Source organism: Hemibagrus wyckioides, linkage group LG07 (genome assembly GCF_019097595.1).
Source record: "Hemibagrus wyckioides isolate EC202008001 linkage group LG07, SWU_Hwy_1.0, whole genome shotgun sequence".
Lineage (NCBI taxonomy): Eukaryota > Metazoa > Chordata > Actinopteri > Siluriformes > Bagridae > Hemibagrus > Hemibagrus wyckioides.
In genome coordinates this window covers 9,599,746-9,622,831 of record NC_080716.1, presented here as the reverse complement: position 1 = coordinate 9,622,831, position 23,086 = coordinate 9,599,746, and the positions used below count along the sequence as shown (strand labels likewise).

The 23,086-nt window shown below is 41.8% G+C and overlaps 1 protein-coding gene across 10 annotated transcripts in view; it reads right to left on the bottom strand.

Annotated features, from left to right (window-relative positions):
* The window catches only part of rnf220a (ring finger protein 220a), a 112,684-nt gene that overhangs the window by 30,633 nt on the left and 58,965 nt on the right, over positions 1 to 23,086 (bottom strand). The gene's annotated exons all lie outside the window — the stretch shown is intronic.

The window sequence follows — 23,086 nt, the reverse complement described above, 5'->3', positions numbered from 1 at the left end:
TACTTTATTTACCGTCATATACACATGTAAGGTGTTTAGTAAAGACTTATAAAACATCAGCAATGGATAACAACAAATCATAAATATATAACGTTTTTCTTTTCTTCACATAGTATGCCTGTATGTGTAAGCGCATATAGACCAGAGTTATTGAAGTTATTGGAAAAAAAAATAAGCCTGAAATTAAAAAATGTAAAGCAGATGTGAACTAATTTCCGCTTTCATTTTTTCTAGGCAGATTCGACATACGATTTATTGTGGAAACGAGCAGCTGGCAGGAAGGGGGATGCGATGTGGGAATATTTTGATTTTAACGAAGGCCTACATTCCTGTTTTCTAATAATATGCTGAGACAGTGCCAAAAAATCATTCAGAAAAAAATTAAAAAAACTTGAATGTGCACCTGCAGCACACGCATTAAGAGAATTACAGTCACTGTAATGAAGTGAAACGAAACCTGAAACCAAGAAATTAAGAAAAGATTAATAAATCAAAATACGTAATAAAAACGGGGACGCATTTTTATTTTTTTTTTTTAATGTTTTAAAGCACTGTAACTGATCAGGACAGTGTGGGTCCTGGATATGAATGAATGAATGAATGAATGAATGATAGAATTATAAAAAAATATATATATATATAAAAGATGCTACCAAAGCTACACTTTTATTTTTTTTTTATTTTATTTAAAAAGCTCAAATCTATAAAAGAAACACTGTAGTAGCCACCTGTATAAGCTTGGCATGGAGATGATGTGCACTGTATGAACTCACACCTTGTATATAAAACTCAGTTCATGATCTCAAAGTGTAAAAATAAACCCCAAAGCCTTTAGCATGACTCTGAGAGTTCCGGTCCCACTCGGCTGTCTCTCGCTCCTCTTGTGTCTGGACTCGGCCAATCAGAGCGGCTATTTTTAGCCGCCTGGACAATGGATCTGCCCCCAAAACAGGATATCCTGGATGGACTGGACATTATGAACAGACTACAGTGTACTATCCAGATAGGTGCTTACCTCATCCCATACACACCCTGCGTAACCACAAACAGGAAGTAAAGGACTTGTTTTTTCGTGGCCACCTGCAGCTCACATGCACACTATAAATCAATGGAATAACCGGAAAGGTTGGAGTTAATTGTGTTTGTCTGGATCCAGCTCAGATCACGATACGTCTTTGTTTATAATGGATATTAAGATAACAGCCGTGAAATATACAGTGCTTGCTTTCACAGAGTGCATCAGTGTAAAATGATAAATGTAATATAAAATGGCACGTGCCCATGGAAAGTGTGTGTGTGTGTGTGTGTGTGTGAATGCCAAGTAAAGTGTGTAATCTAGAGGAGCAGAAAGCTTATCGTCTATCAGGGCTATCAGTTAAAGAGGTCACTTTTTATTCAAATGATTAGATAACCCAGGAGAGGAGTTGTCTCGTTTTCTCTCTCTCTATCTCTCTCTCTCTCTCTCTCTCTCACACACAGACCGACAGACACACACACACATGGGCACGGGCACACACACACACACACACCCCCACGGTGAGTATCTGTAATCCAACCACTCTCTATATAAAGCCCAGGGCTCAGTCTGAACGTGTCCTTGACTTCAGAGGGCATTGTTGTGTTTGTCTTCACATGATGTGTTTACTGTTTGAGTGGGTGATGGATCAGTAACACTCCCCTCCCACACGCCCACACTTCCATATACACACACTTCCACACACACACACAGACACGTAGATGCGTGGCAGGCCGCCTCTGGGGGGCACATATCCCCGCACACATATTGGACTGTCAGAACTACTTCCTGCAAGAGCACAGATCCATCAGTGAGAAGCAAGCAGGGTCAATGTTAGCATGCCAACTTGCCCCGATATTCTTCCCCTCCTCCTCCTTCTCTCTCTCTCTCTCTCTCTCTCTCTCTCTCCGTTTCTCTCTGTCTCTCTCTCTCTTTCTCAGTCTCTCCCTCCCTCTGCGCTTCCCAGTCGTGCTGCCGCATACTCAAACCCTATTCCCCGGCACTACTACTTAACAGCCCTGTGCTCTGGACACTTTAAGTGACTTTGAAAAATAGGTAATCGATTACAATCCCATGCACCTCTGTTTTTGCCTTTCTCCTCACTCTCCTTCCCTCACTCTCTTTCTCTCTCTTGCTCCATCCTGCAGTATCCCCACACATCTATTTCTAATCTTCTCTCTTCTTTCTGTATCCCTTTATAAAGTGTTGCCTCTTCTTCTAGTTCTGAACTCCTCGTTCTTTTCTGAATGCCAGATCGTCCCATTTAGTTGCCCAGCTTTTATGTGTGCATGATCCTTTTATCTTGTACAGTCTTTGTCACCTCTCTCTCTCTCTCTCTCTCTCTCTCCCCATTTGGCTCTGGATGTCACCGTTTCTTCGACTCTCCTCTTGTTTCATGTCCAGGCTCCACAGCGGTCAGCTTTATTGCCCTGACAAGATAATGTGAGTCGTGCCAAAGCAATCACCGTCTGCAAGAATAAACAAGGCTAGGCCCAATCTAACTCAGCAGCTGATGAAGTTTTTTACATTCTGGAGAGGAGGTCAAACGTGCTCTCTCTCTCTCTCTCTCACTCTGGGCATATGATATATTTTTACACTTGGACAAAAGGGCTGTACAGACTGTGATCTGTGATCTCTTTTACTTCTGAGGATATAACAGGCAGCTTGATGAACCCATAGAAATTTGTGGAGTAACCAGTTAACGTGTATATGTGTGTGTGTGTGTGTGTGTGTGTGTGTGTGTGTGTGTGTGTGAAGGCGATGAAGGTATGCCTCCTTTCGTTAATTCATCCGTACATAATCAATAGGCTCAGTAATGGAGTCCTGATAGCTTGGTTGAGCAACTGTCACACTCATCACCCTGAACACACACACGCACACACACACACACACACACACACACACATGCTATATACACTACCTGAGAACCAATGTTTGATGGTCCTTTGCATTGTTACAAGCTACTGAAGACACAAAGTGCTGCCATGTGACATTGTCTACTGTTAACTGCGCTATACAAATAAAATTTAATTGAATTGAAATGGAGTACTAGCTACGCTCTAGTCGAATTCCATCCAGAACAGGGCTGCAAAATTAAAATTAATTTTTATTCTGAACATGATTTTTTTATTTATTTATTTATTTTTGGTCTCCATGGTTAATACCATTCCTGTGTTACTGATAAGCTTAGATTAAGTTTGATCAGTCTTTAATTGACTTTTGTTTCATATTCACATTGTCTGTTTGATTACACACAACGTTGGCTTGATTAGACATTTATTTATTATTTTAAGCAGGACTAATTTTTGACAGGAAGCTCTCTATGATAATATAGGAATAGATTATACAACGAGTAAGAACATTTCATTGAATTGGTTTGATATTTGTGTGTTATATGTTGACCCCTAGTCGAAATCCAGAGGCTGTAGTGATTATTAGTGAGTATGTTTAGGAACACAGGAGTGTATGTCAGGACACACAGCTGGCAAATCTGATATCAGAACACTTCAGTAAAGGAGAAATATGCTGACTCACTTATCCATCAATACACAGACTGATGAAATGTCAGCCGCAGACTAATGGTGCGTGTGTGGCAAAGTACGTGGGTCTGCATACTCTTTTGGAAGGGTTAGGTGTGTGTGTGTGTGTGCTTCTCACAGGGGAGAAATGATTAATCATTCGCTGTCTCTATTAGTCAATCCTCTCAGGGGAGGCTGTGATCACCAGCAGCACACACATAATACCTCTGTATATAGGAAAAGCATTAGGTTAAAACACACACACATACACACACACACACAAAACAGCCTCACTTCCACTTACTAACCCAAACTGCTGATTTTTCACGTGGTGACCTCCAAGAAAACTACATCAAAAAACTACATTTTAAAGCTACAGTATTGCTAGCTCTCATGCTAGCTACCCCTTTAACATCCCCTTAGACTTAGCTAGCTGACTAGCTAACAGACTAAAATGAAAATCCCTTGTTGTTCAGGTTGCTAGCCTATTACATGCTACATGCAAGCTAGCATTAGCAAACAATTAGCTAGGATCTGGCACATAAAAAATATGTGAGATTTGAGCCAGTAAACAGTTTTTATGATGTCAGTTAGGACACACAGTCATAGATTTGTTATTAGTGCTAGCTAGCACCAGACTAGCATACAGCTGCTGAAGCTGTTCCTCTGAGGATAAAACATTCTGTTTCTCTTGCTTCTGTTTTTTTTCTCCTGTCCCTTTCTTTTAATCATTCTTCCTCCTCACCAGACATGCTACCTTTCCCTCTCTCACTTGCTCTTTCTCTCTCTTTCTCTCTCCCCGGTGACTGATGGCCGGTAGCAGACAGAGAGATAAATCCGGCGGACGGAGAAATAGAGGAGGGGATTCTGGCGCACGGCGCTTGTCAGCGCTTTAAAGATGATTAATGTGGGATGCCCTCCTGCGCGGCATGGCGGCAGGGCCTCCGTTTAATCTGTGGGACCGCCGGGACCGGCGTGTAGAGAGGGCCAATAACAAGGAAATAGGACTGACAGAACTTTTTAGTGCTGAGATTCCTCACCTAAATGCCATGCTGAGGGAGAGAGACAGAGCAGTTGGGAGAGACACAGTGACAGAAAACGAGAGAGAGAGACGTGATTTTGACAGCTGTGACTGAGTGCAGGCCTGATATTCTCTAATGCGCCAAGATGGATCATCTCATCTCTTGCTCTCTTGCTCTCTGTCTCCCACTGCCTTGCAGTGTCTCTCTTTTTAATCTCGGCTATGGTGAGACTTTATCGGGACCCTTTATCGGGTCTCTTCACCCAGACCTCGAGTCGGATAGCGCAGCTAATGAGGGTCAGAACGGGCCTCGCAGCTTTCAGCCTTAGATGTTCCCTAATTATTAAAAGCACTTTCATCACCACTGACCTCTCTGTAACCTCGCTCCAAGCACAATTACATACTGGACGAGCAATGTAGTGTATGCTAATATTCTTGGCTGGCTAATATTCTCTCTGGCTATGCAAGCTTTAGTTCTCTTGGATGGAAGTGCGGCGTCCAGCAGCTGCCAGCTGTTCTACGACGTAGCACTTCTCTCCAGCTCACTCTTACACTCCTTACAAGTTGTTTTATGAGCCGCTGTGTTAAGAAAAAAAAATCTTGCTTGACAGAAGCTGAATCAAACACACTCTTCCTAGGCGGCTGGCAGCCAGCCACGAGTAGCTCTGGGCCTGTAAGCGGTCTGTCTCTACGCTCATTTAGCAGCATAACTCGAACCGTTTGTTTAAAAAAATACACTAATATATCTGTCCATAAAAAATGTGCGCTGTAGATCGAAACTGTCTGTTTTGATGAAAAATTGATTTAAAAGAAAAACTTGTAGACCAGTGGAAGAGTGCGGTGTTGGAGAACAGAAGGTATACAGTAATTTTATAATTTAGAAAATATCTCATGGCTCTTGCTCAGTCTTTGGATGATGCTAATGGCCTTTTAAAATAGCAGGCTTATAACATGCGGTGAATTCATTCGTTCAATAGCTTTACTGCTGTCGTCTGGTTTGGTTGTTTGCAAGAGCTTGCAGTGTGTGTGTGTGTGTGTGTGTGTGTGTGTATGTGTATGTGCCAGGTGTGTGTTCACTAAGCAGAATCGAGTGGTACTCTTAACGCACTGGCAAGAGAACAAAGCCTCTGCTAATGGGCACAGAGGGAGTTGCAGGAGCCTTTTGAAATCTTTCTGTGTTAACAGTGTGGCTGTGCTGGGGTAGGTGCACATGTGCAGGCAAGCACACATACACACACACACGCACACACACACACACACACACACACACACATACCTACACACTCCCTGCTAGTATCATTCCAAGGGATTTATGTAACTTCACAGAGTAAAAGCCTCATACTAGGATTGTAGTTTTATACTTTCTTAAAGCTTAGTCCTGTCTCAACAAACACTAATCATACTTTGTGTCTAATCACTGAGCTTTTATTTTTTATTATTTCAGAAGTGCTGCTTGAGTTCTACCAATTTGTAGGCTGTCAATCAAACAAGCTATCAACATAGAAGGCGTAATAGATGCAATGTAGTAATAGGTGAATGTGTGTGATCAAATAAAATGGCGGTGTGTTCACGGAGAGATGAGGCTTTTGCACTTTTTTTGGTCTTGTCTTTTATTAGCAAACACTAACTGAACAAAACTGAGATAGTGGCCTTAACTCTTGTTACCAGAAGCCCATGTGTAGCATCGAACTGCTTTGTCATGTCATACTATACAGTGATGGTTAATGGTTTAAGAAAAGAATTTCTGTTTTTACCTTGGGGCAATATATTGATAGAAAACAGCTATTTTTTCTTGCCCATATGTTTCTATCTTCAATAGAAGTAAATGTTGATATCAAACCCATTTCTGTTTGTTCATAAGCATCTAAAATGTGAAGGTGTTATTTTCATCCACTTGTATCCCAAAGGAGGGGGGAAAAAACATCTTACACTGAAAGCCACTGAAAGTCCTGACTCATTTTATATCAAACTTATAGCAATAAAATAATTCATTTGTTTCTACTGATACAAAATGAAAATTAATGGAACACCAGTGTGCTGGTAAAAAGGGTTTTAAAGCCCTGAATAGTAAAAAGTGCCCATAAAAAAACCTGATGAATTAAAGATGTGTGTACTGCATATTAAGAAAATGAAATCAAGCCTAACTCTGTGCGAGTTAAAAAAGAAAAGGTGTTGCTGGAAAAAAAGAGTTAAAATAATACACTAACGTCCAGTAACATTCCAAAAATACTTTAAGCTCATCACAGCAGTTGGAGGTTTGTAGGGATTTTTCCGAACTGCCTCAGAACTGCTAGAATGCTTCTATGGATGCTACATTTATTTAATTCTGATGCTATAAGATACATTTGTAGGACTGGTCTCTTAGACGTGAGTTGACGCTGCTTTATCACTGATCACATTTGCACACCTGAACACTTGCCTGTGTCCTTGAAAAAGCCGGTGTCTTCTTTGTGTACCCTGTTGCATCTCCTTTCTGCTTTCTATTCATCCTAAATAGGTTTTCCTGACATGCATACAGCGTTTACACCTCCCTGCCTGTCTCCACTCATCCCTCCCTCCCTCTCTCGCTCCCTTCCTCCCTCTCCTCCGCCCCTAAACATGCCAACATCAGTAAACAGTGAAATCTCTCAGCCCCTTACCGAACGTAACCGCATTACCCTGCCCGATAACGTCTTCAAATAACGCCCGATAAGAGCAATTTGATTTGATTCGTGAATGGCCATCTTCTTCTTCTTTCTTTCTTTTTTTCTCTCCTTCAGAGAACCCCCGCCTTTCTTCTTCTTCTTCTTCTTACCTCAGGCTGTACACCCTCCTCCTTCTCCTCTCTACTCTCATCTTCTGCTGCTAAAATGACACTGCTTCATATGCACAATCAAATAAATCCAGCGGGCCTGTCAACCTTCATTCTTTGGCTTGGCACCTTCTTAAATCAACTCAAGGTGAGACGCCACGAGTCATCTCCATAACGCCAAATAAGAATGCTTGGCACAAAAGGAAGGGAATTAGAGCGTGTGTGTGTGTGTGTGTATGTGTGTGTGTGTGTGTGTGTGTGTGAAAGTGAGAGGAAGAAATTCTCTTTATTTTGAGCTGTAGAGATTAAACAGGTTGGACTCTGAGGATACTGAGTTGCTGGTATTGGAGAGAAAGGATGAGGAATGAAGAGGAAAAAGAGAAGGAGGAAAAAGCAGAAACAGTAAATAAGAGAAATAAAATGATTTATTTTAGACAAAAGGGACATATGTAAAAGAGAAATAGGGCAAAAGGGTTAGGGTTCGGGTAAATATAAAAATGGAAAGGAAAGAGTACAGTAGAGAGTAGAGTAGAGTAGAGAAAGGAAAGAGAAAAGGAAGTGAAAGGAAAGAGAGGAGAAAGGAAATAAAGGAATTATGGAAAAATAGGAAAGGAAAAGTGAGGGGAAGTGGGGAAGAGTGGAAAGGGATGATTGGTAACAAGGGGAAATAGGGGACAAGTGGAATGGAGAAAAAGAAGGAAGGATGAGAAAAGGGTATAAAAGTAGAGGAATAAGGCATCATTCCTCCTTCCAGAGAACGTCTGATGAAATGGAACGAGGTCGACCTCATGTTGTGCCCAGTGAGCGCCTGCGTTAGCATCAGGTCTAGTGAGGCCACGTGCTGCTGACAGTGATGCATTGTGCTGTTTAATAACAGCCGCACACACCCTGGCTCCAAGCTGATCACACATGTTCTCTCACACGTTTAAATAGGCAGATGCAATCATGCAGCAGCGAGTGAGGAGGCGAGCATGGACAGAGCCGTGAATGTGAGGGGCGGAGTGTTTTGCTAAAGATGATGTGTGTGTGATCCCTGTAATCGGCACAAGGCTCTCCTTTTACGGCAGAGTGACACTACTCCGGTGCAAGAATCATCGGTGCATATGTAGCAGGTTAACGGAAGGGACGAGACGGCGTTATGTAGAAAAATGAAAATAACAGGGAGGACTTTTGCAGCGAAGCACTCCTAGAAGTGTCCAAGTGCTGTCTCAGGAGGTTGTATTCAGTGTGCATGTGGACTGAGGGGGTGGTGTTGAGATGAGTGCTTGTGTTTGGAGGGTGTGGGTGCTCACAGTAGTGACAGCTGTTTATTCAATCAATCACCTCGCGCTTGGTACAGCAGTTTGCTGAGGCTGGAGATTGAGTTTTGCCTCACAGGGAGAATGGAGCAAATTAATAGAGCATTACCCAGCCGCTGACCCAGGAAATGAGTCTGACACTACTGGGTTAGATCTGCCAGCTTAGCCTGCTTCCCTTCCTCTCACTCTCTCTCTCTCTCTCTCTCACACACACACACACACACTCAGACACAGTAGTCCCAGCTGTGGTGTGTGTCTTGGTCCTGGCTCTCAGCTCGTCCCTGGGGGAAAGAGCCATTACGAATCACACTCCCTGCCAGGCCGGCTGGAGCAGGAGAGGGCATCAGGCCTACTTAAATATGGATGGATTTGGGAGGCTCAGAGAAACATTTCGACGAAAACCTGTTCAGACTAGTGGCCAGACAGGAGTAGGGTCACAACCCAGAGCAAGGGAGCACTGCTGAGATCCTGCCATGTTGGCAAAAACTCTCAGGCAGGCCATCATTCAATGTGGAATAAATAAGTGCCATACTAATGACTCAACACAATTAGGGTTTTTTGCGGGGGATTTTCCTACAGTCTAGTCTTAGAGGAGAGCACGTACTCTGACTCCTGACATCCACATTTACATTTAGTCATTTGAGAGTCAAGACTCTTGTCCAGAGTGACTTGCAAACAGCTGAGAGTGCAACAATGGACAATGTGTAATGATTCAGAACCTTAAAGTCAGGAGAATAATGCAAGCCCATACAAAAAACTATTTCAAAAATAAAAGGGATTGTAAATACCCTTTTTTCTAATACTATGGTGTTAGTGTCAGTAGGTGGATCAGAAAACAACTCATCAGACATTTTCGATCAGTATAAACGAGTAAATTATTTTGTGTCTAAGTCTGATATAAAATTAATCAAGACTTTGTTGGCTTTTAATGTGAGATGGTTTATTTCTGTTAGGATAACATTAAACAGACTTTTAGTGGTTCAAATTTCAAGCACATTCAAAAACTACCCGTTATTTATTCTATGAATATATTGCCCTAGCAGGCTAGGTTAAAACCAGAAAAATTTGACACACATGACTTACAAAACTTATAAGACATACACATTACTATAAACGCTTAAATCCCTGAGTGTCTACTTTCATATGAACCTTTAAGCACCACTAGACACCACTAAAACCTCTTTTTACCTCTGGTGAAAAGAGTTAATAGCCTTGAATGTCAGAATAAGAGTAAAATCTGTAACTGGACACTAGTGAAGTGACCGTAGCTGCGAGAAGAGTTACATGTGAGAACTTTGTGAAGCAGGAAATCAGATGCAGGAGATACAGCAAATAAACCATCAGGGCTAACTGACATGCTAGACAGAATGGATTGACATGACGGAGAGTAATGTCATCCCTCCCACTTATAGAACAGAGCTAATTATACTTTACTGGACTCTCAAGCTTGGACGGCTCAATCGGTTTGAACATTGCCCTAGAAAAGTGGAGATTTATGACAAAAAAAGAGTGAAGAAACCAAATCTGCAGCTAATGTCAATTAAGTTTCCGAGTGCAGTTTGTTCCAGCCTGTAAGCGATACTAAGTGCTGCTGGCTTCTGCCTGTCCATTAGTGGGATCTCTTTCTCTGACATACATAAACACTGTTTCCCAAATAACGCCTAACCATAATTGATAGCACAAAGCCACAGATAACCTCTGCAAGGTTCCTTTTGCAAAAGCCCAGCCCCATTACTCTCCCCTCCGCCCCCTCTCTCGTTTTCTCTCTCTCTCCTCGTTCTCATATGCTGGAGAGTGGGAATTAATTACCAGAGCCAATTTGCTGTTTATACTCTGATGTTTTAACTAATTAGCACTAATGGCAACAGAACAGCAGCCAGTGGAGTTAATTGAATTCAGACGGCGATGTGGAGGAGAGAGCTGCAGGTCCGTCTAAACAGAGCAGCTCAGAGCTGTCATCACCGACTGGGGCCCCTGCCTGGGCCTGGGTTAACACCACACACACACACACACATACACACGGTTAGCAAATGTATTCACAAAGGACCTGTCTTCTCGCATTGCTCTCGCTGTCTCTTCGGAACCGCTTTACAGAGATGCTAATCTTTCGCTCTGCTAATTCCGGTCTGTCGTCTCAGTTAGTCACACAGTGCCAATGACTAAATGAACGACTATAACGTCGAACACATCCCGCTACAGCAGCGAGCCATAAAAACCCACGGGGACACTCTAAAGGCTTAATCATTTGAAAGTTACAAGAGAAAGTGCTGTTGCGGATGGTGATCAATCATATCTAGCGCAGCCAAATGGTCTGGCTTCTGGCCTCACGCTTAGTGTGCAGTGACATACGCATACATGGGGAATGTGACAACGTGTGTGTAATGTGTGTAATGGTTGACCTCCTGAGACATGTCCTGTGATGCAGGTGTGAACCCAAAGGTCCTTTGGGATGTGGACCAGACGTTCGCTGTGCAGAAGATGTGCATTCTCTAAATGATTTCAAATCATTTGCTTATAACATGAACAAAAGGTAATCCTTTTCATCAGATATCTAATAGATTACATCTATAGATCTTTCAGGTGGTTAATTCTACAGAAAGAAATGTTTGATTAAAATAGATTGTGAGATGAAAATTACAGTAAAGTAAATGTTGTATAAATACTATGTTGTGTAAAATATTACATTCAAATGTGTATTTCTCCAATAGCTAAATATACACAATGAAACTTTTTTGATTATGATTTTGATTATCATTTTTGTCACCCAATTTGCTTTGTTATATTCTTATTGGCATATTTCTTAAGTTAGATTCTAATTGTGTCTAAAGTTGTAATAACTGGCACAGAGTTACTGTCATTTACTGATTTACGTTTGAATAAATATATGGCTTATCGAAAAACCCGTGAGAGTTTTCTCTGTTTTCCATAGATCTAAAACATTAGATGAATAATTGTGGTTTATAATCATGATTTTCATACTAATTGAAAGCATCATGATGACCATTTTAGCTGTAATCATTTAATTCAGCCCTGAAAGAAGCACAAAAATTCTTTGTCTTGAATTTCTTGAGTGATATTTACACTTTTGAAATCTCATGAAACAAGAACAGCTCCTCTGTGTCTTTTGCACCATTAAACTGGGATCAATCTGCCCTATTTTGAGACCTGGAGGGTTGTAACATAGGCAAGTTCTTATTTATTTCTAATAAATCAAAAGCTGCAGAGGCATAACAATACGCGATTAGCTGCAGTCACTTCTGGCTTTGCTTCTCTCTGTTTTAATGCAAATCTGCACTTTGCATAAACCTACATTGATTTCTTTCCTTCACAAGTCCTGTTTAACACACAGTTTGCCATCATGCTCAGTCAGAATTATGGAGTTGCGTCCACTCCGGTGGGAGCGCTCGCTTTGTCTCTGTCCCCGAGATTAAGGCTCAAAGTCATGCTGAAGTGTCACGCAGGGTAAAAGCGATCTGTCTTCTCACAGCTCCGGTGTAGGCCGAGAGGGAGGAGGAGGTGGGGGAAAGAGAAAGTGAGCTACTGATTGATTCGTCACTGGAGACTCTCCTGTGTCTGCTCGCCTGCTGCTGCCTGGCTCTGCAGTACAACATCCGTCACACACACCACACACACACACACACGCACACATGCGCGTGTGTGCTTGCCCCCTCTGGGCTACAGGGCCAGGGACTTCCTGTTCCTAGCCACTGCTCATCTGTCAGCTTCTGGAGTGAGCTGACACTGGCTAACACCTCCACTGCACAAAGCATTTACAGCCTAAACCTCCTCCCTTCACCCTTTACCCTCTCTCTCTCACTCTCTTTCTCCTGTTTTTGGAGGTGTTAACACAGCACCTGTCTTGCAGTGTACTTTAGAGGAGAAATCTCTTTCCTGTTGTTTAGCACACAGGATTAGTCTCATATTATTGCTCGGGTTATCCTGTATCAACACAGGTGCCATGATTTATTAAAACATCCGTATCGGAAGGACGGAATAGCCACTAAATTGGGTCTTGTTATAAGGCTCATTTGCATACTGAGGACTCCTGCATCGCAAAAGGTCAATATTGCAATAACGATTAACATACAATATATCACGCAGCCCTACTGCTTAGCACCTGACACAAATGCTTTGTGACTGAGTGTGTGTTCGCGTCCATCAGAAGGTGTGTGTCAGAGGCACTGAGCCTCAAAAATATGACCTGAAAGGTCAGCACAGCAGAGCAGGGGGAATAATCAGTACGCCACTGCTTCGACATCTCTTACTACAATGGGCTGTGATTTATTCTTAACTAACAACCAGAGCTAAAGCCACAAATCTGGCGTAGTTATACTGAAGGAGAGGAGAGGAGAGGAGAGGAGAGAAAGGAAAGGAAAGGAAATGAAGGGAAGGGAAGGGAAGGGAAGGGAAGGGAAGGGAAGGGAAGGGAAGGGAAGGGAAGGGAAGGGAAGAGAAGAGAAGAGAAGAGAAGAGAAGAGAAGAGAAGAGAAGAGAAGAGAAGAGAAGAGAAGAGAAGAGAAGAGAAGAGAAGAGAGCTCTCTCTACTTTCTCTATATGCCTTTACTTTTGTTTCAATTAATTTCTCCTCTTCATTGTGTCTTTTTTTCCATGTTTAAAATGTTTATATCTGGAGTATTTGGCTGATTCTATTTTTGGGGGTTTCATTTAAAAAAAAAAAAAAAAGGATGCACACATACTCTAGCTATGCAATCTTTCCATTCATTTCTTTCCTCTCTCATTTTTCACCCTTTTCCTGTCTATTAGAGCTCTTGGGCTGCTATCACACAGCAGAGACGCTCACTTAATCCTTCCACTGCAGCAGCGTATCTGGAGCTTTAGCTGTCATATATGCTCCACTCGGGCTCTGTGTCTTGCTATGTAGCAGTGAGAGCTTAATAAAGGCTGGAGAGTGGAGCTTGGGTGGGAGATGCCTATCAGGAGAAGTGGGTTTTACAACAAGCACCGATAAAAACAGGGCCTGAGGGTTCTCGTGGGCCGGCGAAAAACGAGATGGAGATGGCGCGTGATCGGACATGCCGCGATTGCATCGCACGTCATCATCGGACATCGTTGTGATCTTATCCATGTGCCTCCTGGGTCTGACAACCTCAATCCGTTCTACTTATCTCTCTTTTGGATGTCTCTCTCTCTTCATGAGTGGTTTATGCATTCCAACAGTAGAGGGGGATGTTACACTTTGGATGCAATGCGCGCGCGTGTGTGTGTGTGTGCACGTGTGTGGCAGGCTGCCTGTTTAACCTCTCAGATTATGGACATTATTCACACAGTGTCAGTTTGCCCTGGAGGCAGGGGGGAGCGAAGTGGAGCAGAAGAGGAGCACAGGAGGAAGGAGGGAGGTGACAGAAGGAAGGGGAGAACCTCTGCTTCAACACACATCACTCCCAATTCTCCCTTTAGACCAGGAACATGACGATCAATACAAATCAAAGAGCCTGGAATGGCTCTTCTGATGCTCACACATTAACCTCCCAGCTCCCCTATCATCTCTCTTTCTCTTTTTTTACACTCTCACACTGTCTTTTTCCCTCGCTTTAGATGTCCCTCACTTCTATAACATGCTATGTCCAAAACAAGCCTATTTCCCCTGTGAAAAAAACCCACATGTGTCAACTGACAGGGGAACAGCAGTGTTTAGGAGTTTCAGTGCTAAAAAAAAGAGGTTTGAGAAAGCATCAGTGCGATGTAATGGCCGAGAGAGAGAGAGAGAGAGAGAGAGAGAAGGGAGCTTTGGATGTCAGCTTGCTGTCTTGGGACTCAAATCTCAGAGCAATTTTCAGAGTGGCTGATTGGCAGCTTGATGTGTATTCTTCCCCAGCAGGAGCAGGGTGATAACTCGGGCCCATTGGCCCGTCAGCGGCCCGTTGTGGAGCCATTACAATGACGACGCCGATAAGGGACATTTATCACTCCCGCGGCGCTGTGACAGAGGCGTCCCATCAACAGGTCTAGCAACCAGCAGTGGCCAGTGGGAGTTCACCGAGCCTGAATTACAGAGCGCTCGGCTGGAAAAACAACAACACACACACAAACACACACACACACAAATACATGTGTGCAAATGCATATACTCTCTGACATATGAAAATGTTGTAGTGCTGACCTCAACTCATTTTTCTTTCTCTATTGAAACTATTTCTTGACACAGATAAATCTTACGTACATTGTATAGACATGAAGAAGTACAATTATGCCTTTACTTGCCATTTAGAAAGCTCTTCAAATCATTTTGCAGATACCTACAGGAACATTCCAGCCATTTCAGCCTCTCCTAACCTAAAAGTCGCTTTATACTTTATACAATTCATAAATTAAATACCATATATTTTACTACACTGCAAATTAACATAAAAAAGAGAAACATAAAAAAAGAGAAAACAGAGAAGGAATGAATTTTATAACTACAATAATAACAAGTGATAACAGGACCTAACTTTTAAGTAACTACATTTTGTTTAAAAAAAAAAAAAAACATGATTTCAAGCTGCTGTGCTGTAAGATGAATAAGAAACTTCGGGAAACATGCTATAATTAGAAAATAATCAACTTCAGGGTGGAAGCAGTATCTAGAGTTTGCATCACACCACCCTATCATTGAGTAATTTCCTATAACTGCATACTCAGTCATACTGCAGTGAAACGTCACCTCATTCTACCTCACTGAACACACAAGTTTGAACTCTGAGGAAAAAGAAGCTTACTTAGCACTTAATTACTCAATTCGAATGCATACATCAGTTCCACGTGATTGAATTGAGTAACATTAACACAATTCGCTTTCATACATGCAACATGATTTGATCAGGTTTATTCAAATCTCTGAACACTGAGCTCTAAACTGGGCTGTAAATCAAAGCCACAACACATTCCCACTGCCTTATATGTTTTAAACGCCTAAATTTAACACTATAGTTATACTGTAGATCCCATCAGTGCCAGCATCCTCATATTTCACAATACAACTGGTTTACTACGTAAATTGATCACGCTCACTCTACATCATTCAATCTACTGATCAGAGACTTGCCTAAATTAAATGTGTATGTAAATGTGTTAGACGTAATATTTGTCGTAAATCTGACAGACCGCACATGCCTCATTTTTCATTGCAGGTGTAGAACCTCCTCTAAACAATGTAGCTGCTTTCAGCCATGACTCTTCATGAAGTCTGCTTTCCTGTAATCGCACAATGTTTAGGGATGTCCAACTGTCCAGCAGGTTCTCTATGCAGTCGCTCAGGATGAAAAATGACCTTGTGTTGGACTCAAGGAGGTCAGAAAGCCCTTTGTGTCTCTGTGCTGCATGGTCAAAGGGTCAATTGTGTGGCAGCGGGTGGCACGGCCTGCTGGTGGCGGGTGGTGGCAGGGTGACGGGGGAACACTCTGTGACCTTCACCTCATATGATCATGGCGAATGATATGGGGACGTAGTTACAGGTACGTGCCTAGAGGGAGCGCAAGCTGAACAAATCGCTGGGTTGAGTTTGTGGCCACAGTGAAGCATTTGTATAACAGGATTAATATAAATATCAAGGGTGCAGTGAACTATTAAAGTGTGGTAGAGAGGTGTGGTACAGGGCTATGACTTATGTTATATTAGTGTTTTGTTGCAGTTCAACATGACATTAGGGTTAACATACATGATCTTCTCTCTCTCTCTCTCTCTCTCACTCCCTCTCTCTTCCTCATTCAGTTTACTCGTCTGACCTTGAGTCATTAACACTCCAACCCTCCAGACGAGGCAGCTCCTTTACAGCCCTGAGAGAACCTCAACCCCACCTCCAATACAGGCTTACATACACCACACATATACACAGAGAGAGAGAGAGAGAGAGAGAGAGAGAGAGAGAGAGAGAGAGAGAGAGAGAGAGAAAGAGAGTGATAGAGAGAGAGAGTTTAATGAAAACTGTTGAAAAAACTGGCATCTACAACACAATCTGGCTTCTCCTGCTGGTCACCTCTTTCTATAAGAAGAAAATATGGGAATAAATCCCAAATAAATCAACAATATATAATCCTTATAAATCAAATCGACTTCCGAATCCACTTGATTAAGCACCTCAGATGTAATGTCTTTTTACGAATATAATTTTACCAAAAATTCTATCCCACCAATTCAGTCAGCTCACCTCCCTGCTACTAAACCAATCAATTACCTGGAAAGAAAAAAATTTAAAAAAAAAAGAAAAGAAAAATCTGTTTCATTTTCTGTGACAAACCGTACCATGAATATAATAATTCTTAGATTAGTCTTCAAAGATCACTTCCCTGTGAATTATGATAGCACTGCTAGCCACAATATGTGTGTACAGTGGCACTTACACACACACACACACACACACACACACACTAAACATGCAGAGCCACCTTGTACAGAACCCTCCCTATAATCACCATTTATCAGTACACGCCCAGCACTGACCACACTGCCTAAACAAACTCCCTGTGATGGATGAGCTCCTCTCCAGCCATAAAATTATTAACTTTTAACCAGCGCCTACTGCTTGGCATGAGAGCTGTCTGCCAAAAACATATCCCCCGGGTACCAGTCCATACGTCAGGTGCAACTTTTCCTCCCTGTACCCATCCATCTTTTCTGCGGGTGTTAAGCTAGTATCCATTACCCATCAGGCTCTTAGGAGATTATGGTGAGGAGGAAAGTGTGCGTGTCACCATGTTCAACAATGATTGCTTCCTACAGAAAGAATCTGAGATTTTAAATAGCACAGTGGCTACACTTTTGGGGGAATTGCGTGACAGTAAAGAGTGTCTTGTTAGATGTTTTTGTGTGGCTTTGTTTCAAACAAGAAAAAAAAAGTGTTGAAATATTAAGTTCCAAACTGCACAGCCGGTTTAGTGCTTGTGTCATATCTTGTGTCAGTTTCCTGTGGCTTGGTGGTTAATAAAGGAGAGGTAATGGGTGTAATAACAGTTGCTAAGTTTGGAGCCTGTGTGTGTGTGTGTGTGTGTCACACTGCAGTGTGACCCATGCCCTGTTTATTGACAGACTCCAGCCAGTCTGGAGTTCATCGGGAGTCTCCATAATCTCTCTTGAGATGATTAAAAATTAATTGATCAGTGCAATACTATCCATACTCGCCTACCAACCACCATAGATGACAAGCCGTCCTAATAAACGTTAATGACTGTTTTTCTTTCCCTTCCTCTTTTATGACCACTCGCCAGTGTTTTGGGCCTCCTCATATCAGGCCATAAATTCATTAGTCGTTAACACACCTAGCCAGAACAGCTCATTTAGCAATAGCAAACATGATTAGGAGCAGGGGCGAGGGTTATTCCACCTCCTGACTCCTGGCGCTCTAACAGTGCTGATAAGGCCACTCACCTGCCTACTACACATACTTTATTAGCAAATTTCCATTTTTAAGAATCCCTAGTTTAATACTAAGTGTGTTTAGCATTGCCAGTGCACTTGTGGATTATGATGATGATGATGGCGTAGCAGACTGGTGAGTGTTTCCTGACTGTGTTTAAGAAACACATAATTTTACTGACTTTATCATGAAGCACACCAAGGGCATGTTAAAGATAGATAGGTATGTATGTAATATGTACATGTGTACAGGTGTAGATGGGTGTTACCATGTTGTACCAGTGACATGGAGTTAGTCACAATTTTAACATACCACTGTACAATGTACAATCTACTCATTTTAGTGAGCACACACACCTTTTTCCTATAACTGGAATCAAATTTCATGAAATTGTCTCAACTTACATATTCATTTTTAAAATTCATTCAATATTTATTAGGATTTCTTGGTTTAAACCGCTTTTATCGAAATATCACTCATTTAAAACTTTGTTAAACTTTTCATACGCTTCCTACAGCGGATAGAGATGCAAGTGGATTTTCGCTCTTTCTTCTTTTCAGTAAAGCCGGCAATGCGGCAGAGCTTTAGTCCTTTAGACTGTCCAGCTCAAACAGATCATCAACCTTGTGGGGGTTTTTTTCATAGCTCAGCATCAGTGTGACAATTATTTGATTGAGCCCAATACTTCTACTTGTGATAAATTGCACTTGCGCTTGTTTAGAAGTAAACACCATAATCCTGATGTCTGAGACCACTAAAAGCTTTTTTCTTCCTATTTAAACACCATGAGACCTGGTACAGCACCAACCAGCTAATCAGTACCATATTCCTTAAACATTTCAGCACAAACATATTTAATATGTTCCCATTAAACAAAATTCATGTCTGTTCTAACACCATGATCTGCTGTGTTCCCAATCTATAGTAAAAAAAAAAAAATCCTAGTCTGCTGTGTTAAATTAGCAAATAATACAAGTCAGGCTCCAGCCCTGTCTGCACAAACAAAAGAGCGCAGCCACCGTTTTTATCGTAGATGAAGAAGTGCAGCGAAGGGTACACTAGACGTCAGGACAGAATCAAAAAATCAATCAGTGGGTGCTTATCAGCAGTGGCTCCGACAAGCTGACAGTTTCCTCTCCTCAGAAAAAAAGGAGGGGGGGGGGATCTTGGACTATGTCGTTTCATCTCTTCACAGCCAGCACTTGAACTTATAACACATTTATACTGGGAATGCATGCAGTTTTGCTCTTTCCATTTAAATTTTACGCAAAGTTTCGGGCTCCCTGAATGTCAAGTAAGCCATCAAAGCAGTACAGCAGATTATTACACATGCCTTTTTCACAGCTCATCTACTGATCTACAGAAATAAAGAAGGGAGATTCTTAAGCACAGCACGAATCAGAGGCGTGAGAGTCAGACAGACCTGAAGCACAAATCTGTAAACGTGTTTATTTACAGACGGAGACTAATGCAGGCTCAAGTGCTCAGTGTGTTGACAGAGAGAGACTTGTTGGTCTAAACGCCGTTAAGCCTTCAATCATGCCACATTAATGGCTCCCGCAGCCACCATCGTCGCTGGAATGCACCAGAGTAGAAATCATGCTGAATTTTATATTTTTAATTATCTTTTTTATTTAGTTTTTTTATATTATATTTTTATATTTATAATATTTGTGGTGTTATTTATGACATTGCAAAAAAAAATGGGCTAAATATATGTAGTGATTTACCAAAATCCTACACTTTTAAAAAGTATGTCAAGAAGTAAAGCCTCAAAACCAAATATACCAAAAGAAGATTTAATTCAACTTTATTCTGCTAAATTCCTATGTCAGAGGCTTTTTTTATGAGGGAGGTGTGTGGCATGTGTGCAGTTTCAGCAGTCGATGGGACATTTTCCTGATGACATTTCTCCACAATGCTCCCTGACATGTGCGTCAACAACTGGCATGCTGCGCCACTGAAGGTCAGGGATAATGGGGGAAAAGGCCAGGGAAATATTAGAACGCATAAAATCAGAGGAGGTTCAGGCTTTCCAGCAACTGTCACTTGTAACTCAAGTATATTTGAAAGGCCAGGAGAGAAGGGCAAATCTGCATGTCTGCATGCCTGTCTGTCTATATGTCTGTCTGAAAGAAAAAAAACCCAAATGTTTGTTTTGGTGCCAACATCAAAGTCTGGTTCTTGAGGTGAGTGATCTTGTTTAGATGGCTAATCGTGTAGGTGAATGTGTCTGAGTGACACCGATCTCAAAAGAATGAGAATGTACTTGTCAGGATGAGGTGCAGATACTTAAACTCTCTTCCTTACCGGTTGTTTATAAGGACATGGACATTAACCAGCAAAATTTGACTTGGACTGTTGCTGGTCTGGAATCGAGAACTGGTGACTAGTTTAGGGTGTGGCATCATTTCATTACCAGGACAACAATTTAAGCTTTATATAATTCACATAATGGTAACTGAAATAAATTAAATTTATTTTTTTTATTTCTAGCAACAGCCAAAAAGTTGATTGTTTTACTTAATATGCAAATTTGTGGGTATTTGATTTCATTTTTATGTGCATACATGAATGAAATTATATTCAATATTTTTGTAAGAATATTAGCAATCAACTAAAAAAAGACCGATTATGGTGTCTATCATTTTTATTGTCCGAAGTTGACATAACTTGTTTTGTTGTGTCCATGTTCGGCAATGGATTTTTTTTTTGTCATGTCACCCGCTATAGTAGAGGTTAGTGGCTCCAATGAAAGAAGTTAAAAAAAGGTTTCAAATTAAATGGTGATATCGAACCCATTTCTGCTCTCTGAGATGCCCCGAGTGTTCGTTCATAGGCATCTAAAATTAGCCAACAAAGGCTAAAAACGTCTCACACTGAAAGCCAACAGAGTCCCGACAAATTTTATATCAGACTTACAGAGATAAAACAATTCATTTCTTTATACGGATTTACTTTAAACTGAAAATGTCCCCTAAGTCAGTGGCAGTGCATTAGTGAAAAACTGGTGGAAATGTGAGCTGGTATTTTAAACGGTTCACTTGGGTCCTGAAGCGAACCCAAGCACCAGGTCCACCGGGTCTGTTGGAGTGAGTATGAGTGTGAGTGAGGCAGCTCTGTGAGTGTGAATGAACGTGAGTGTGTCAGTAATTGAGATTGTGTGTAATGTGAGTGAGACAGATTTGTGACAACGAGTTTGATTGTATAAGTTATGTGAGCTGCTAAATGACTTGAGACGGGTCTGTGAGAAGGCGTGTGACAAAGACAGGTGGGAGTTGTGTAACAGGATGAAGCAGGACTGTGTGTGTCGCGTGTTAAAGCCGTTAGCTAACCACACCATCGCGGGCCCCTTCCTCACTGTAACAGCCAGCCAGCTTCTCCAGTGACCTGGGAGAATGGTACGGCGAGCTTTCACAGGAAACTGAGGTTAGGACACCATACACATTACATGAACGCTGAGATGTGTCTTCGAGATCGGCATCTGTCCCAGAAAGCAGGATTAGATAACAGAACGGGTGCGGAAGACAGATACCACAAAATATGTCAGTCTGGGGCGAGACTGCTGTGAGCTGCAAGAGCTTCCTCAGATGGAGCATTAGCTTTAAGCAGCCGTCATTAAACTCATCCTGATTCATTAGTCAGCAGCTGTTCTTCATTAGCCCACACACTCTGTTTGTGCACACATACGCACACTCATACTGAATCTAACACTGCTGCAAACTCACACATCTCTCTCTCACACACACACACACATACACACACACATGCTGTTCTTGTGTTTTGCTTCTGTCATAGTGATCCCTATAAAGCAGGATTTTTACTCCATTTGCACTTTCTATAATATGGCCATCAGCATTTGAGCTGTCATAGCGAAAACGGACTGTGTGTTTAAATTCACACACACACACACACACACACACACACAGGCAGCCATGGTGCTGTTGCTGTCATGACCACACAACCAGCCCAGATCTTACCCATTATTATTTAAATTGTCATTAGATTCCTGTTTGGGAATAACAACGTTGATAATAGTGGGTCATAATTTATATTACTGGACCCCCTGTCACAGACTCTATGAACAATTTGGATAATAATGTTTCTTATCTGAATTTGCACAAGCATCAAGCGATATTAATTAATCAAATCCTTGGTAATGCAACTCTTTTCTGCCTGAAATGAATAGGATCAGAGTTTAATTGAGTTTAATTGTGAATTAAAGGTAAGCACACAGAGCTGAAAGCTGGAAAATACCAAACTGACAAGAGCAATGAAAAACTTTAAGACTTTATTCTCTCTATTTTTTTTGGATGCAAAGACAAGACTTTCTCCAGTGTTAGTTTTGTTCTACATTTCCTTTGAAACGCATGAGCCACAGCTATCAGCACAGTTAACAAGTGGATAGGTTAGAGATCCAACTCAAGCCGCATCTGAATGCTGCCAACAGTCTTTTCCATTTTCATAAGTGGGTCTCAGATCGGATTGGGATGAATCGTGCTGACAGCCTCTCACCAGCTGCCCAAAAAAACAACCACAAAAAAACCCCTGCCACGCAATTTCATTTAATTCCAGCAGATCAGCCCTTGTCAAATCCTCCATGTTTCTGTCATCCAACTGAACGCACCTAACCGTAGTCCTGAGCCCTCTAAGTCATTTCTGACGTATTTATCACATTAGTATGAGTCTCTGTCTCTGTCATTCTGTGGATCCCGCACGCATTCCTAGGCCCCTTAGGACCCCCAAGGGCGGTGTGATCTGGCTCATTTTCCCCTACAGTGACAATTTTCTTCTTCTACTCCCCTGCTATGTAAAAAAAAAAGAGAAAACATCCACAAAAGTGCCCTGCAACAGCAGAAGCAAAAAAAGGAAAAGAAAAGAGAAAGAAAAAAAGCAGGACGGGTTTCCTGCGCAAGACATAGATTGCCGATGCCAGTTTCAATATGACAAGTGCCAGCGTTATGAAGACAGACATGATCCAAGATGGGCGGGGTGACCTTTTCCAAATGTCACATGTCATCTGAGTTTTATGTCACCCTCCAAACAATATGTCAAGAGCATAAAAAATCATTACACCCAAGAATTATGTT